General features: G+C 46.4%; 1 protein-coding gene across 1 annotated transcript in view; it reads right to left on the minus strand.

Annotated features, from left to right (window-relative positions):
* The window catches only part of LOC119450598 (DNA damage-regulated autophagy modulator protein 1), a 391,336-nt gene that overhangs the window by 280,094 nt on the left and 91,713 nt on the right, over window positions 1-19,529 (minus strand). The window lies entirely within an intron of this gene.

The following is a 19,529-nucleotide window of genomic DNA, read 5'->3' on the forward strand; positions in this document are numbered from 1 at the left end:
CGAGCACCAACTTTCACGCTTTTCGATAGCGAGCGCGCGCGGTTGCGGCATCTCGCAGCGGCCGCGGAATATACGGAGCGCATGGATTTCAATTACGAAACTTTATGGGTATAAAATTCTCTTAAACTTTTGACGTGAAAGGTGCGCTGACATTTCCAAAGGCATGCTTTAAAAGATTTTCAATTCTAGAACTTTATGGGTTAATGTTCTTATAAACTTAGGCCAACATGCGCGCACTGGAACGCTCGTGTCCATGCCGTTCCATAATGGAAGCGCGCGCTCGCAATCTCCCACACACACGAAAATACTAAATATCACCGTGACTGTCTGCTAGCAGCTGATAATTTTTTCCAAACATTTTCAGGAAGCGTGCCCAATGTGATTGATCAGCTGGACCAGGGCAGGCAAAGTAAAATATGAGAAAACAGAAGAAAGTGAACGAACTATTATGAGGATTTTTTTTTTTTTTTGCGGGCGACAGGTCTGGCTCTCCGTGGCCACAGGGACAGGGCCCTATGAATTTAAGCAATGCCCCTGCTGAAAATACAGGCATTTTCAGAGTGCTTCTTCGCATGCGAGCTGATTGTGGAGATACATATCTGAAGAACCATTTGGAAAGTTGCCCCAGTATTGCCTTGTATTTAAGCCCAGACGCACAAAACCAAATTATAGAAATTTGTGGTGACATTATCAAAGAAAACTTAGATTCAAAAGCAGGCTGCTTCTCCATACTTCCTGACGAAACGACGGACATCGCTGGAATCGAACAGCCTACTGTTCCTGCAAGGTACCCAAACAAGTATGCCAAGGACATCAAGAGAGCGTTTTAGGTTTTAGCACCGGAATAGATGCCCATCTCTCACTGGCGACAGCAGGTTCTATTTAAATGTGTAAATACTGCTGCAGCTTCTAGTCACCCTTCCAGTGACCACTGCCAGCACAGAGAGAATATTTTTTAACAAGAGTTTACTAAAAAACTACTTGCGCTCTACAATGTCTGTGGAACGCATGGTTAGGCTGGCGCTTCTATACACCCACAGAGACGTCGGCATCAACGTGACCGTTTAGCTCAACTTTCCCGCCGAGAGAAGTTTGTCCTTTAGATAGCGAAGCAGCAAAATCAATGCAAGTAAAAAGCACTGTTCCTTCAGGTCCATAAGTTCTTAATTAACTTTTAAAACCACAGAAATTTTCGCCGTTTATTCTAGCAGTTAGCATCATGATCACAATTATCACGCGAATACAAAAATTACGAGGATACCAATAACCAGTTTTGACCGACCTTGCTCATTGAAAGCCCGGCCCACGCGGCGTTCGCCAAAAAACACTCGGATATTGGGTAGTTCAACTTACCGCATCATCTGTGGCCTTCGTTTGTCCTTTTCTTTCCTTTCAGCTACCTGCTTTTATTTCTTTTTGAAACGAAGGAATACCCTCCTTTAATTTTGGGTGCAGAATAATTGTTGGCGTTGTGCCCGCAGTTAAATTACACATTTTCGTACTGATTTATGCATTATTTCTCTATTATTCCACCCACATGGCACTGTCACGACCGCTGCATGGCCCAAGTACATATCACGATTTCTGCGATCATAGTTATGTTTCTGCCAGGATCATCTGTCTTTTTGTGCTCAAAGTTTACTATCTGTGACTGAGCAACATGTTTATTTGTCGTATTTGACGCATTATATACACTGACGTTTGCTTAAATACGTAGATTTATTGGAGACTCATACCTATTTTTAAATATCTTTCTGCGAGGTTTTGTGTATACAAGCTGTGAACTTTGTTTCCAGCGACTCTTTTTTTGCCCTTTAGCGAGTTGTAGCTTCGCATTTGTATATTCCATTCTATCTTCGCATTTCTAATATATACTTTGCAGAACTCCCACTTTTTATTTGTACTCACTGCTGCGAGTATTATCTCGGTGTAATTACAATACACGACGAATTACAGCTGCTCCTGCGCAATCGATTGCAACGAGGGATAGCAGCATTAAGGTTTCTTCCTGGCCGTTGCATATGTAGGAAAATGTAAACAAGGTTCTTGAATGACAAAGATTCATCAAAATATTTGTCCTCAACGTATTCATTTCATGGCCTTTACGTTTTTCATATAAGCTGCATCTACTGCTTGGCTGGTTTCGAACTGATATTGACCCTTTTCGCGGCGATCCCGTGGGCGCTGCCATATTTGATCACATAGTGACGCGTCCATTGCTTGCCTCAACTGCCTCCGTTGCCTCCTTGTTTACAATGGAAGTGTATGACGCCGGCGCGGCTTAGAAAACCTCTGTTTTCGGAGATATCGTAGACGGTGACTACGTGGACGACACAAAGCTTTGATCATAGCTTGAGAGAACATGCAAAAGCTCTTTCGGAGCTGATTGAGCTATGTCCAACGGCGCAGGCAGTTTGTATGGTGCTTCTTCTAAAAGCGGGGCTAAATATGCATTCCAAGCTTTGCGATTATGAATTCAGTCAGGATTAGTGTGTTTTGCTCTTTGTTCTTTATTCGGCAAATATTTTGAAGCAGTGGCTTGTCAGTTTCTGACTCAGTGAAGTTCCTCGGTGCGGCCACTATCTGATTATTTTCTGCCTAATCGCTCGCGGGTGTGCTCAGTTCCGAATCCGACAGATTTGGTCTTGCTGCGCACAAGGCTTGAAACGTAGCTATTTTGTACATTGTAATACCTTGTAGAAAGTATATATTACAGCTAGTAACTCGCTTACTCTTGTGGACCGTCACGAAACATGCAGCTTCGACCATTGGTGCGCCATAGGTGTAGTCCGTCATTTATTGTGTGTATACAGTGCGCATATATTCAAGTGTGCGTCCATTCACTTATTCTTGATACGTCGGCGATAGAGTGGGCGTAAATTTTCCTGCCATTTGGACAGATGTGTATAGATAACGTGTGCGAAACTTACTATGACAGGAAGCGGCGCTACTCCCTTTGTCATTGTTTAACGAGTGGTACTCACTGTTGCCGACGTTCTGGGGATGAAGCCCTTTCTTTAAAGTTTAGCGATACAAGGCTGGTGGATGAGCAAATTTCTGTATCCTCGAGGAAAGCCGCACATCACGAAGTGCCGGTAACACGTTCGGACAGTTGCAGCAGCGGTCCGCGAACTTCGCCACACAGATTCATTCTATTCCTTAACATAACAGTCACTATTTTTGCAGCCAACTACTGCACGCGTCTTCAATCCACATTATTCAATCTAGCATAATTGGAGCACAGTGTGTTAGCGAAAACTCAGTTGCATTTCCTACAGCTGATCGCACAGAAGCAAGGTAGAATCGGTAATGGTTTCATATTCGTGCGCGGTCGCTGAGGAGAGGTATGGCGCGCCGCCGTGAGCGCCATGTCGTTTCTCTAAAACAAACTGCTCCGCAAACAGGGTCAATAGTTCTAAAGTTCATGAGATGTCTTCTTTACTTATGAATTAGACAAAAAAAACACGGAAGCATTGATATCAGTTATTTCTGCCACAGTTTTTGGGGCAAACGAATATATTCTGTTATGGAAACATACATATTTTAATTGACAGTGCATAGCGTTCAATAATTCGTTTGCAGCATCTAATATACAATGAAATTGGCAATGCAATTATTATTTATGCATTTGATCCCTCGACAAATTCTATAAGGAGGAGGCCGCGCTGCAACCTGAGCCCCCCCCCCCCGAACAAAATTTCTGGCTACGCCACTGGTGCAGGCCTATAGTTCCTCGAATCTCCCTGTGCTAGCGCATTTGGGTAAGACCAAGGGCGACTTTGAAGGCTTTTCTGATTATTGTATTTGCCTGTATTATCTATTGGTTTGTGAAGGCCTGATACGGAAGGGCGTATGTGATCCGGCTGATTACGAATGCGTGGACCAGGCTGATGGTCTCTCCTTCAGTTAGGCCGGCTCTGCTTCTTGCCACTCTCCGTATCATCCTGGCAACGTTTCCTGTAACCGCTTTTAGTTTTTGAAGGGTGTGTATTGATCCAGCGTTTCGCTGTATCCACATCCCCAATATTCTGAGTGTCTCCACTTCTCGAATCGGCGCCCCGTCGAGAGTCAGAGTGATTGGCACGCAATCTTTCTTTCTTGCGTATTTCGCACGCACCCGAATGAGTTCTGATTTCTCGGGTGCGCACGCCATGTCCGCCTCCCTCGTGTATTCCACGACTGCATCTATAGCCTTTTGAAGAGTGTCTTGCTTGTCTCCGTAGGACCCCTGGTGACCCCAAAGCGTGACGTCATCGGCATATATCACACAGCCGAGATTTGGGTGTTTATCTAGCTCCAGGGCTAGCTTTCTCACCCCCACATTAAATAGCAGTCGAGAGAGTATAGTTCCCTGAGGGCTGCCTCTGTCTCGACAGCTGAAGATGTAGGACCTTGTGGAGCCTAGTCAGATTGTAGCCGTGCAGTCACTGAGGAACGAGTACATGTAGTTGTAAATTTGTGCTCCGCAATTTACCGCTTGCAGTCCCTGCAAAATAGTGTGGTGGAAGATGGTGTCGAAGGCCTTTTTGATATCCAATACCAATACAAATGTATCGTCCGAACCTCTGTTGGGGTGCAGGACCTCGTGCTTTAGCAGGAAAAACGTGCTGCGCCGACACGTGGGGTCGGAAACCGAACATGTTGGAGGGGAACATGTTGTTTAGTTCTAGGTGATTCGAGAGCCGGACCTGCACAACCTTTTCAAAAAGTTTCCCTGCGCATGACGTTAGGGATATGGGACGAAAGTTGTTGATGTTACGGGGCTTTCCCGGTTTCGGAATCAGGATTACTTTGGCTTCCTTAGATTCTTTGGGAAGGACGCCGTCCTCTGTCCAGACCGTGTTTTTAAAGAATTCGGTCAAGCTCCTTAGCACGTCATCACTTAGATTGCGAATCATTGCGTTCGTGACCTGATCAATTCCTGGGGCGGTGTTTTTCCTGAAGGAATGTGCCGCCGCGTAAACCTCTGATGGGGGCGTCCAGTTCTGGTTGGTCCTGTCCTTCGTAAGCGGGTTTGGTGGATTGCCCGGTCGGGGCCGTTCCTACATATATCTGTTTAATTTTTTTTTTCAATCATGTCGGCTTCCCTGCCTTCAAACTCGTTTTCCAGAAGCTTGAGTGTACGGTTCGTGTACGGCAGGCATTGCCAAATCCTGACTGGGAGTTTACCACTGTCGTTGAAAAGGAAAGTGGGCAATCATTGCATTCTACCGGTGGTAACATATGGGGCAGAAACTTGGAGGTTAACAAAGAAGCTATAGAACAAGTTAAGGACCGCACAAAGAGAGATGGAACGAAAAATGTTAGGCCTAACGTTAAGGGACAGGAAGATAGCGGTGGGGATCAGAGAGAAACCGGGATAGCCGATATTCTAATTGACATTAAGAGAAAGAAATGGAGCTACGCAGGCCATGTAATGCGTAAGATGGATAACCGGTGGACCATTAGAATTACAGAATGGACACCAAAAGAAGGAAAGCGCAGTCGAGGACGCCAGAAAACTAGGTGGGATGATGTAGTTAGGAAATTTGCAGGCGCAAGTTGGAATCAGCTAGCGCAAGACAGGGGTAATTGGAGATCACAGGGAGAGGCTTTCGTCCTGTAGTGGACATAAATATAGGCTGATGATGATGATATATATTATTATTATTATTATTATTATTATTATTATTATTATTATTATTATTATTATTATTATTATTATTATTGTTAAGACCAGATTCTGAATAGCGGAACAGTGGTGAAACTTCGAGCTCTGCTTGACTGGCTCCGATACTTTTCTTTGCGCCGTGAAACTCGAATATGTCGGTCGAGCATGCCACGGCCCCGTTCATTAGAGTCACGTAGGAATGCGACGGAAAGAAGAAAAGAGGTGACAAACAGCGGCTCTTTGTGGAGCGGTATGTCATCTGTTTCTTTTCTCCCATTACAGGAGTTCATGATGTTTCCTATGTTATATGCTGTTCGCAGAGCAGGTAACTATATATGTCACATTCCTCCACCGCCGTAACCTTCCGGGAGCAAGCAAGTGCTGCAGTTTTTTAATGCTTGAGCGAAAGGGTAGGCGCGCCTAGCACCGCCCGCGTGACATCAGGGCCAGGACTTGCGTTTCTTGTCTGCTAGAGTTCGGGCGTCGTACGCGTGGCCTGCCACATTTTATCTGTTTATTCGCTCTAGTTCTCTATGCTAATAAACTTCTGACGGTCCTTTCAAATACTTTTTAACAGCGAAGCTGTTTAAGTTCGGGAATGGTCCATCGAGTGTACGCCGCAAAACCTCCGCTTGGCGATGACGTCATTATGCGTCGCCTAGCAACGCTTCGCCCCAGCTGCGCCGACCGCGCCGAGCCTCGCCACAGCTGCGTGAGCCGTGACGTCATCGCGCGCGCCGCATCGCTTCGCCTTAGCTTTTCCGAGCCATGACGTCACCGCGTCGTGCCGAGTGGTTGCCGCGGCTGCGCAGAGGCAGAGCTAAGCCGTGACGTCAGTTTACTGACCCACGGGATATATAGCTCCGCGAAGCCCCGCCGTCTCCGCGCCGAGCACATCGCCGCGAAGATGGGGCGGCCGAAGAAGAGCGCCACTCCCGAAGAAGAGGAAGCGCGGCGCGAAAGCCGCCTGCGCCTTTACTCGAGAGCGAGTGGGACCACTTCGGTTCGATCCCGGCGAAACATCGGCGATTCGCAGAAGATCTGGTGTTATGAGCTCGCGAAACCGAGCAAAATGCTGTCAATGCTTCCGGGGTGATCTTGCGCAAAACTTGGCCGAGTCTCGAAACATAACCTCGCAAAAGCTTGGCTGAACCGAGATGAAGCTAGGTGGGGTCGCCAGCTTCGCGGTTTGTCCAGTCCTCGCACAACTAGTGTGAAGCTGCCCCTAATTTTTTTCGGGTTGTTTCATGTGTAAAAGTCGGTAAGGATCGTCGAACAATCTATACCTCAAAGGCAGCCTTTACACTGCCGGCTTACGATCTTCGCTCCAGCACGTTGCACACTTTTAATGCTTGGTTCTAAACCCTGGTGCGGCCGTTAGGGTGGGTAATCAAAGCCAAAACGTAAAAAAAATAGGATTGAAGTCTTGATTAAGAAACCAGTAGAATATTTTCTGTGGTGCAACAAGCATATCACCAACGCTTGCTACATATAACTTACAGAATACTTACTTTGATGTAAACCGACGAAAACCAGCATTTCCACGACCCGTACTACATGGTAGAACACCTAACGTTTGCATTGTTCACCTGAAACGCGCGGCAATAACATTAGGACAAAACTAACCGTGAAATCGAGAATCTGCCGGCGCCGTTTGCTAACTTACCAAACGCAGGTTGTTTGACGCCGGTTGTAAGAGTCGGTAACTTAAAATAAAACGAGTTGAGATTTGTTAGTTATTGTCAGTATACAGAATGGCAGCAGTGACCAGTGCTTAATACTTTTCAATGCTAGAGTTTCAACTCAGGTCAGTTATTTATGTTGTCATTTGTCGTTATGTTTGTTTTGTTGGTTGTTTTTATGTCTGTTGATTATGTTGCTTAAGAAAGAGTTATGTGAGATCGGTTTTACAAACCTGAAACCGCTGCTCGGCCCGACGTTTTGAGCTAGATGTGCCTCTGAGACCGTATAACTGCAGGCAACTAAAAGTGGGAGCCGCATTCGTTGTGCGGGACACACGGAAATTAGAATAGTTCACTAAGGTGTTCAAAATCAAGCACATTCATAGGAGATTTGTGGTGTCTTCTTTATGCGAAGAGCCTTAATGGACTGACGAAGTGAATAGTTATTTTTGTACTTAAACCAAGATGATTTAAAACATCGCGCTGCATAAGGTACTTTAGATCTCTTTAAAGGAAGTGCAAGTTCGGCTTTACAGCTGAGCATATAACGTGGTCACTCCAACTGGCAATGTAGAGGACTGCTTCGTGGTTTCAAATCGAAGTTGCAATGAAAATATGGGTTTGGCGAGCCATAGGTACCTCACCAAAGCGACAGGGCTGGTTGGGGCCATTGCGAGAGGGGTCTGCCGTGTCGTCGAGTGAAGGTGGCTGTATTGTATCAACGATCACATTGCCTTTATTGACTTGGCTATCGATTTTAAAAGGAAGCTTTAGTTGGGGAGCTCCTACCTAAATGTGTGGGAACGAAAAGTCGTATTTTCTTGGCAGCTAACACACTGTTTTTAGTGGGGTTTGTTGCATTTAAAATAAAACGTTGAAAGCTCGAAGACGTTTAATCTTTGCTTTTTTTTTCAGATTGAACTTTAAAAAAAAAAAAAGCTTACGTACGAAGCTTAGAAGTCTGCAACTCCACAAAAAAACAATAGCGTCGCTTGCACTAGTGGCGCAAGGCTAAGAAACAGCGGAGCTGATCGGCACCTGGCTGGCCCTGTCCTTACGGGTTATACGATTCCTGTGTTTATTGATTATTGATCGAATATCGATTACCTATTGATTGGCTATCCGTTGGCTAACGCAAGGTATTGGCCACGTATTTGGGCTAGGCCAAGCACTACCAAGTAATTCCCCAGCATTCTTTCCAGAATTTATTGATTATTAATCGATTATCGACTAGCTATTGAGTGGCTATCGATTGGCTACCGCAAGGTATTAGCCACGTATTTGGGCTAGCTTAAGCACCACCAAGTCATCCCGAGCATTTTCCGGAATTTATTTATTATTTATCGATTATCGACTTCCTATTGATTGGCTATCGATTGGCTATCACAAGGTATTAGTCACGTATTTAGGCTAGGCTAAGCACTACCAATTCATCCCCAGCATTTTCAGGAATTTATGGATTATTGATCGATTATCTATTAACTATTGATTGGCTATCGATGACTGACTAAGCTTAAGTAGTCCCAATCATGCTTAGCTAGACCTAACCGGGCTCAGATTCGCTAGTTCACATGGGTATGTGCCATTGCGCTTGGACCCTTTCGGCACTACCGCCAGGATCGGCGCACATGTTCTGTTCGCGGTTGACACATTACGCCCGGCTTAAGCAGCTCCACTGTTGAAAGCGATGTCGCAACCCGTAAACTGCAGCTAATAATACATCTAAAGTGTACAAAATGGATGCATCTCTCACCGCTCAGAAACACGCTTAATTTGTGAGTAGGACGTTTGCAAAACATTCGTAAAAACTCTAAAAAAATTGCACGTAAGCTAACAGATAGAATTCACAGGACCGAGATATCTGTTCTTGCTGCAGAGTTAAGGATGTTCTCTCCCATCAACTTTTCGCAAATGGTGTAAAAGATTCGAGCTTGTAAATAAAAATTGTGCTTCCTAGAGTTGCTATATATATATATATATATATATATATATATATATATGTATATAATATTACAGTCAATGTAGCCGCATTAGTATAGAAGAGGAGGAGTGTTAGCGAAGAAGACGAAGAAGAGAACTCTTCTTGCTCGTCGGAGGCTCGCCCTGAGGCCTGTTCAATAAACACCGTTTGTCGCGCGTCGTAACAGTTTTTGGTGGAAGGTGCGGGGTACTTGAAGTAACGACGGACCCGGAGCCATTTATTCTTCGCCGAAGTCGTCGCCTCGCCGGACTACCCCCTGCGCCTGTTAACTTGACCAACGAAGGAGACGCTCGGGGACCGATACCCGCCGCTCCGGGATCAATGCCTGCTGGTACGTGGCGCTACTACCGAGAACCTCGGGTTTTCGCCGGGAGAGCAGGTGAAGATGTCGAAGAATGGCTCAGACATTACCAACGGGTAAGCAAGTCCAACGGCTGGAACACCACCGACCAACTAACCAACGTTATCTTCGCTCTCACTGGGCACTGCCCTGATGTGGTTTGAGAACCACGAAGAATTATTAACAACGTGGGAACGTTTCGTTCATGACCTAAAGGAATGCTTTGGTGACTCGGACGCAAAAAAAGAAACGCGCAGAGCATACCCCGCACCTCCACCAAAAACTGTTACGACGCGCCGCGACAAACGGTGTTTATTGAACAGGCCTCAGGGCGAGCCTCCGACGAGCAAGAAGAGTTCTCTTCTTCGTCTTCTCCGCTAACACTCCTCCTCTTCTACTAATGCGGCTACATTGACTGTAATAATATATATATATATATATATATATATATAGAAACTTCTTCCCTCATAAGCAATAACTTTCACTCGATTAGGTCCAGCGAGTGTTTCATGAAAGCCTTTGTCCCGTTTACGTCTATTTGAATAGAAAAATCTGACTTGACCCCGAACTTAGGCAACCTCTTAACCACCAAATGTTTATTTGAGGTCCCTGCTGTCCAGGTATTCTTGAAGTATGTACTATATATCATGCGCAGCCGTACTAAGAGGCCCTGAACAACGCTTTTTCTGAACAGCTGTTGCGAAGAACGGAGACACTAGTAACACGCTAATTCATACCAAATGGCTAACTCTTTGTTTAGCGCATTGTTTTAGTGGCTACAATTTACAATAGAACTCATCAGACCAATAGAAGCTTGATGGAAGGTCTGCAGGCATGTATTTGTCTATAATGCGCATCGGCAAAGTTAACACCAAATAGCAAGATTGCTGTTCTATGTAAATGACCGTGTCTGTCGTAGCTAAGTAAAAATAAGTAAAAAGGGAGTCTTCACGCTTCGAGCAAAATATCGTGGAAATGTTTACTCGCTGAATTTGCGGTCGTTCTTATTCAACAATACTTGTCGATATATACGGGGATCTCCTGCATTGCAAGAGTTGGGGTGGTATGACGGAGAGCTATTTCAATCTGTTTCTATTCAGTTTCCTCCGTTAGCCCTCCGCGATTGGTCAAACATGTTTGGGGCCACGGCCACTTTGGCTGCCTGTCACTAAAACCGCCAGAACTCATCATGTCAAAGTGACGTGTATGCAGTATTAGGCCGTACGAAAGAAGAAAAAAAATACATTTCTTTCCGATTCAACGCCTTTGTCACCATTAGCCTTCCACGATGGGTGAAAATGTTTCCGGGCCACACCTAGTTGCGTTGTTCTGTCAGGCGACATCCCAAGACCGAGGAAACTGACCACGTCAGAATGACGTGTGCGTATTAAAATTGCGTTATTAGGCCAAGAAAACTTCACCTTTTTCTTCTTTCTTTTTTTAATAGCCGCAGACTGCCCTGTTTCGAAACGAATAGAAGATGACTCGCTCTTGCACTGGGTACTCGGAGCTGCCGGCGAGGATCGATTTCCTTGTGTATGAGTAAAATTTCGGCAGGAACCATGGAACGATAATTGTCAACGTTAATGCGATTAGCAGCGTACCAATACAGCGACACAACGTATTTCCACCATAAAGACGCGTCATATATAATGCGCATATGCAGACGGGCTCGCCTCTTGCTTTTCCCTCTGGACATGCTCTGTCATTCAGTGGCGACGCCAGGAAGTGCACGCTTGTATGTATATACAATCAGAGAAGTTTGAATTTATATATGACATAAATATGATTATGCAAAGCACCAGATAAATCGCGTCACTTTTTTGCCATTGATGAGCGGCACATAGCCAGTGACCCAAGTTGGCGGATAAACAGTTAGATGCATACATACACACACACATACATACATACATACATTCATACATACATACATACATACATACATACATACATACATACATACATACATACATACACACATACATACATACATACATACATACATACATACATACATACATACACACATACATACATACATACATACATACATACACACACACATACATACATACATACATACATACATACATACATACACACACACATACATACATACATACATACATACATACATACACACACACATACATACATACATACATACATACATACATACATACATACATACATACATACATACATACATACATACACGCATACATACATACATACACACATACATACATACATACATACATACATACACACATGCATACATACATACATACATACATACATACATACACACATACACACATACACACATACACACATACACACATACACACATACATACATACATACATACATACATACATACATACATACATACATACATATACATACATACATACATACATACATACATACATACATACATACCGCAAATAAGCGCACCTGCGGCCGTTGTTCCGAGCCAATTCCTTCTGTTTTATTCTCCATTCCCCGTTATCTTTCCCCCTTGTGAATGGTGGATAGTATTGGCAAAAACAAATCGCGTACACAAATGAGCAGACTTTGACTGAAGGAGGTAAATTATAGCAGGCACGCGGTGTCCGAAAAGCTGTTTTCAGAAGCAGCGCTTTCCAAACCTTGCTCTGCAGGAAATACCGTTCGAGAGCGCCAGCCACAAGTTTGCGAATGCAGACAACCGTTTTCCCGCAGTTCTGAGAATAATTCTTGCCGAGCGACGAGAATTCTATTCTGAAGGCCACGAGGCGTCAGACTTTTCGTTCCATCGCGCATTGAAGAAAAGTGAGAATGGAAGGCTGCGGAAGTACGCAGGATGTGATGCAAGTGAGATGCAACACATTGAGAAACAGCTATAGAGAACCTTGATGGTGCCAAAGGACGAGCCCTGCAACATAGATGAAAACGCAATATTGAGTCACATTCGGAAGCTTTTCTATGCCTACATTGTAAGGAACCTGCGGTGCATTGACTGTCGCTGAACAAGTACAAACGTCACCGGGATATTTTGTTTTCCCATTTTATTGAAATAATGGACGAAGGGGATGCTGACGCACAAAATGCGGCTTGGCTGTACTCCTTGTCCTCTGAACAGGTGGGACAGTTGCACATAATTTGGCACACATAGTTTCTACGAGAAGAACAAGTAAAGAATAATTAAACCGCACACAATTATACCAGGTGTTTATAATGTGACGTAGCGTTAACAATACCTTTAATACGCACCGAAGACGCAGCGAACCGATCACACTCAAGGCACAGATCAATCTTAAGATGAGTCCGCACAAGCGATGAAGACGAAGAAGCCGATGTGATTATGAACATGTGTAGCCAACGAAGAAGTGACTAAGAAATGCCCACACTAATTTCCGATTCTTGGCCTATCCCCCTTAGTGGGTGTGAGCCATGACTTCGAGGTTCATCATCATCATCATCCCCCTCGGACGAGCGGCCAGCCTGGCCGCAGCTTAATGGGACGGCGAACGCCTTGTGAAAGGCTTCATGCGAGAGACGTTGACAATACCGGCAGCGCGACAGCGGCGGTCAGTTGGAACCACAATAGGTTGGACGCCATAATAAACGGGAGAAGTCTTCTCCAAGGCTCTGTGTGGGCCTATGAACGAAACTAACACTTGTCGCACAAGCCAAGAGTGCGAACTGGTGACCGGAGTATCACTTCATCGCCCGGGCGGGGATGCGTCATAGAGGTTCTTGTGGTCCTGTTGCCTTGCTTCAGTGTTGATGCGGGCGAGCTGGCGACAGTGGAGGAGGCGTGACATATATTGTTTACAGAGGATGCAGCTGGAGTGACAGGGGCGGAGAAGAAAGAGACGTCAAGAAAATAAGAGGGCGAACGGCCATAGATGAGTTAGAATGGCTAGTAATGAGTTGTGCGTTGTACGGCGGTATTCTACGCAAAATTCATAAATGGCAAAATTGCGTCCCAGTTTGTGTGGTATGGTTGAATGTACATGGATATCATGCCGGAGAGCGTGCGATGAAAGCGCTCAGTCAGGCCGTTGGTTTGAGGGTGGTAACTGGAGGTTGTCTTGTGGGTGGTGCCGGAGGCTCGCAGCAATTCGTCTACGATTTGTGAAAAGAATGCCTTTCCACGGTCGCTCAGGATGACACGAGGAGCGCCGTGATGCAGGAATAATGCTTGAAGTATAAATGCAGCCACTTCAGAAACCGACGCCGAAGTCAGCCAAGCTGTTTCGGCGTAACGTCGAAGTCACCCAAGTGGTCGACGGCTGTCACTATCCATCGATTGCCGTTGAGAGTCGTGGGAAGGGTCAATGCCAACGACTTCGAATGGTGCCGACGGACACGGAACTGGTTGGAGCTCTCCGATTTGACCTGATGTTGGCAACTTTCGGAGCTGACAAATGGCGCAGGAAGCGACGTACCGCGCTACACTAGCGGATAAGTCAGGTCAGTAGAAGCGACCTTTGATGCGGTCGTACGTTTTCTCGAAACCAAGGTGACCAGCAGTCATGTCATCGTGATAGGCCTTAAAGGGCCCCTAAACCACCTCAGATATTTTTTGAACATTTCAAGTAAACACGCGCATCGAGTTCAGAATGCCGTCACGATCAACGATGCCAAACGCTGCAGCGCTACGCGCCGCGGGCGCGCCACAAAACCAAAAAAACAATGCCGACCTCCTCCCCTTGCCTTTCCGGTAACCCCAGCGGTCGTCACGACGTCAGCAGGGGGAATCTGGTGATGTCAACGGTGGAAACGATGTCCATTGGTCGAACAAGAACCTACGACTTCCGGTTTGTCTGCTAGCAGGTACGCGCGCTCCCTGCTCGTCCTGGCCGTGTTGCTCGCTAGCGCGCGCTTGCGCATCGGTAATTACAGCCCGCAACGCAAGTGCCAAATCGCTCGTGTTCCAACACAGTCATGCTTAGCGGTCTCATTAGCTGCGCGAACAGAGTGCGACAGTGTTGGCCTTTCCGGACGTGCGCGCAACACAGGGTCAATACCAGCACGTTTCGCATAACACGCGACGGCACCGCTGCAACAGCGGGTAGCCGAGAAGCGCCGAGTTCACGTCCACGTTACTGGCACGCTAACTCGCCGCACGCCGTTTGCCATTCGCGGGCCGCCGTTCGACAGCGGTATTGCTGGTGAGCGATGAGATTTCCTAGCCGTACGTAGAGAGGATGAGACCGGAACTCATTTGTGTGGCAGCCTCACCGCCGCTGATAGCTCGACGGCGCCGATATCGTCGCTAGGCCTTTTCCGGTTCCCTTCAAAGCTAAAGCGGACGGCGCTTCGAAATGAATTACCAACGCTCACCAGCCGCAATATTTTATTATCGTTGTTATCGCTTTTCGCAATAATTGTACACAAAGAAGAAAAATACGCTGATATTTGCGGTGCCGTCGGCTGCGATGCGAGCACAGCCGAGCCGGTCGTCTCCCGTCGGTAGCCATGCACCCAGCTGCAGCTGATGTTTTCGTTGCCGGTGGCAGAGGCGCGCAGCTTCGCGGTCGTCGATTGGCCCGTTGATCGTGCAGCGGGCGGGGCGCCGGCCGAACTGTCGTCTACTTTGGACACCTCTCGCGCGGCAGACTGGAGGCTGTATCGTCGTCCGCATATGTGCCGCTAGCATGGCTATAGCGTGGACGTGCCTTAACCGGAAGTAGGCAGTGTTTTGAGAAGCGCGTTGGCGATGACGTATGTCACGTGACATTTGGAGCAGCACTCGGCGAGGAGGAGAGACCAGCCGTAGCGAAGGAAAGAGCGAAACGAGCGAGGGCCGTTTTTCGATCATCAAACGCGTGTAACTCCGCTATTACGGCACCATTTCGAAAAATTTTTGCGGCTACGTGTTCGTTGTAGACTCGTGCACAACTGTAACACCACAACTAAATTTCGACCTCTGGCTGGTTTAGGGGCCCTTTAAGAACATGAGCGCGGAGAGATCGAGACAGAACAGGCACTCAGCGTTGTCCGTCAGAGTGATAGATATGGCGGTACAGGACGCAGTTGTCGAGCTTGAATTGCGTCAGCTGTCGACGAAGGCGGGCGTTGGGTGGGCGCGAACTTCCCTGAATGCGGTCTATGATGCGTCGACAGTAGGAGTCAGCGAGTTGGTGAGATATGAGCAATCCATGGTCATCAAAGTAATCTGGTCGATAGCGGTTAAGGACAACACATGCGGGGAAGGACGGTCCGAAAGCTTGTAGCGGAAGGTAGGAGCGGAACCATGGCATGGCGTCGTAGGAAGCGGGCAGCGAGAAAGCGCATCTGCGTCCTGATGCTTTTTACCACACTTGTAGATAACAGTGAAGTGTTCTTGCAGACGGATAATCCAGCGACCAAGGCGCCCAGACAAGTTCTTGAGCGTGGAAAGCCAACATAAAGCATGGTGGTCCGTAACACGATTGTACACGTAGAAGTGCCAGATGGCTCGTCCTGCGGCATGTTGGCGGACAGCTGGCACAAACGGATACTTGAGAGGAGCTCCAGTAGGTAGAGCGGACGAGCAGAGGACAGGGGACCAAACAGCAACCTGGTCGTTCGAATTTGCGAAATTCGAAAGCTGATTTTCGCTTACTTCAGCCGGTGTATTAAACTGCGTCACAAAATATACACAGTAACAGTAGAAAGAAGCGCACTGATCTAAACACCCTTCTTGATTGATGTCATCTATTGACCAATAACAGCCGCGTGTGGGAATCCGCGTATGGGAATCTGATACATTACGATATGAAGCGCTCAGAAAAGAGTGAAGAGCAGGCTTCTGATGAAAAGAGAGTGTTTGAGAAAAAAAAATGAGGGAAGTTTGCATTCGGTCGCGCAAAGCTTAGGCTAACACAGCGAAGCTCACTGGCTGCCACTGCTAGGTATGAACTTGGTTGCTGCTAGGTCTTGGTTTAACTTAACTACGCATGTAGGAAGGTATTCTCGAGCGATCATTTTCGGAGGTACCTTCCCTTTAGCGACATTTCGCGTGACTAGCGCTGGACGCGTCGGCGCCTACGAGCGACAGCGCTCCTGGCATGCCACAAACGCAGGCAGGCTAAACAGTTTGGTACAGGGCCAAGAACGCTGTCCCTTGCTGACGCCGAACGCGTTGGCGACATTTCGTGTGACTAGCGCTGGACGCGTCGGCGCCTACGAGCGAGAGCGTTCCTGGCATGCCACAAACGCAGGCAGGCTAAACAGTTTGGTACAGGGCCAAGAACGCTGTCCCTTGCCGACGCCGAACGCGTTGGCGACATTTCGTGTGACTAGCGCTGGACGCGTCGGCGCCTACGAGCGAGAGCGTTCCTGGCATGAAACAAACGCAGGCAGGCTAACCAATGTTGGCAGAGTGCCAAGAACGCTGCTGCTTGCCGACGCCTAACGCGTTGGAGGCTAGCCGCTCGATATCAATCGGCCAGCTTCGCTGTGTCTCGAGCTCTGCGCGGCCTAGTGCAAGGTTTCGCCTTTTTTTTCTCGGGACTCCGCGCGCCGCGGAGAGAAGAAAGGCGGGGATCGGAAGACAGGGAGCTGGCGAGGAGGAGGCCGGGTGCGCATGCACGTGGTCTCCTCCTCCTCTTCCGGGTTGCCATGGCTACGGCGCGGCAGTTTCTTGGCACGCACCACAAATTACGGCTGGCTTAAACAGCTTCGCTGTTAAAAGGTGACTTCACGCTCTGCTTGAGAGCTCCACGCGCCGCGCGCCGCGCACGACTGCAAAATTTGGCTGAGTTGTTCTCAGCAGCGCATGCTATCTGCGAACTGTACTTTTTCAACAAGACCGAGGAGTGGTTCAGGACCCCTTGTACACAAGTAGTTCACAGTAAGTATTTAATGCAGGAACACATAATCGCGTCAAAAACATTCCAAAGCATTCAGTTTGAATACTGCCTACTAAACACTCGTTCTTTCAAGGAGCGATTACTGAGCGGGTCATCTTGCCCACATATATATCCAGCAGTGAAAGCTAACCATAATGTTCTCTCGCTATTTGAAAACTATGAGCATTTCCCTCCCCCACCCCTCCCCCCCAGTTGAACTCTGCCCCATGTGTCTTTTCATTTAAATGTGCTACATTTGTCTTTTAATTTTTCGCAGATGCGCACAACGCATCCATTGCTACAGATCTGCATGGCTGCTTCACAGTGTGTTACCAAGATGTTTACTTTATTTTTGTCGCCTTAGTTTCAGCCCAAATAATATGGTGTGGAAGTATGCTTTCGGAACCGACCCGCTTTTCTTTGTAGCATGTTTCAGTAATACGTTTGCACCTTTCCTGCAGTAATCCCCAATGAGACTGGTGATCTGTATTGAATAAATAGCGCGAATAAATACGCAGATAGAGTTTGTAGTCTGTTTCTCATTTTCTTGACGTCGTCTGACAGCCCTCTGACACAAGGAAGCAAGTTTACCAGCAAGCGAACGACACATTGCTGGCGCCGCTCCTACCCCGAAGCGTAAACAATTCTTAGGAATCACGTTTTCCTCTTGTATTCTAACAACTAATGTTCCTTTCTTGGGATAGAGCCGGCCAGGAGCCTGTTGTTCCCAAACAACGTTATCCAACTTGCTGTACCTGCAGTGTGCAAGGGTCTTAACACAATACAATCAGTTATGAAATTTGCTGTACTTGGTTGCAAGTTTTTTGTGTATTTAGTTTATGACATAGCTTTTACATTAGGTATAAAGCCAATTTTTTACCGAGATTATGATGGTGATAATAATGATCCTGTTATTAATATTATTAGTAATATTGCTGTCATACTATCTAAACTTCCCCATTGGTTCTCTGCGGAACTTGGAACTGCTGTAAAGCCTGAAGAGGCGTGCCCACAGAAAAGCCAAAGGTCCTGGACCTAGCTAATAGATCTGACTCTTGCGGTCCACCTGTAATCATATCTGCATAATCGGGATCGCAAGCCTTTTAAATCCAGCACGAAAATGGATGTCGTGATCTATCGGCTGATTTCTCTTCTCTCTGCATTTTCCAAACTATTAGAATTAGCTGTTAACAGTGCATTGTTGTTCAGCGTAAAAAAAATGTTCTTGTTCTTAATCAGCAGGGATTTTTTTCTCGCCGCTCAACGACCACCATCCTTGTCTGCTTTATGATGCAGGGTTACACGCCCGTCACCCAAAGGGGGTAAATTCATGCTGTATACTGCGACCTCAGCAAAGCCTGTAGTCAACCACTCCCTTTTGCTTGAAAAGCTTACTCACTAACGCATTGACGCTGCTGTTGTAGCTCTACTACGCAGATATCTCTTGGATAGGTCCTGGTTCTTGAGCGCCACTTATCAATTGCCCTTTTTAAATGCGAAGCATTTCTTGGCGAACATTTGTCACTTTGACAGTATCTATCTATCTATCTATCTATCTATCTATCTATCTATCTATCTATCTATCTATCTATCTATCTATCTATCTATCTATCTATCTATCTATCTATCTATCTATCTATCTATCTAGCCGCCTACGTCTTGGTGTTCTCATGTTCGTTTCGTTAACTTGGTGTTTACCAAATAAGCATAGTATGATAAAAGTGTATGACGAACATAAATGATAGGTCATGACAAGAAAATCATAACATGTGTGTCATGTAAGTCATGAAACAGCTACCTACGTATTGGTGTTCTCATGGTCGTTTCGTCAACTTGGTAGGTACCAAAATTGGCATAGTATGACAACAGTGTATGACGAACATAAATGATAGGTCATGGCATGAATGTCATGACATGCGTGTCATGTAGGTAATGAAACAGCCACCTACAATGACTATGACACAGCGAAAAAAATATTAACACTCAGAAGCCACTCAAATGGGTTCGGACGTGGGAACTAAGTGAAAGAAACACTAAAGGATGATGG

The sequence above is a fragment of the Dermacentor silvarum genome, chromosome 4 (assembly GCF_013339745.2).
Source record: "Dermacentor silvarum isolate Dsil-2018 chromosome 4, BIME_Dsil_1.4, whole genome shotgun sequence".
Lineage (NCBI taxonomy): Eukaryota > Metazoa > Arthropoda > Arachnida > Ixodida > Ixodidae > Dermacentor > Dermacentor silvarum.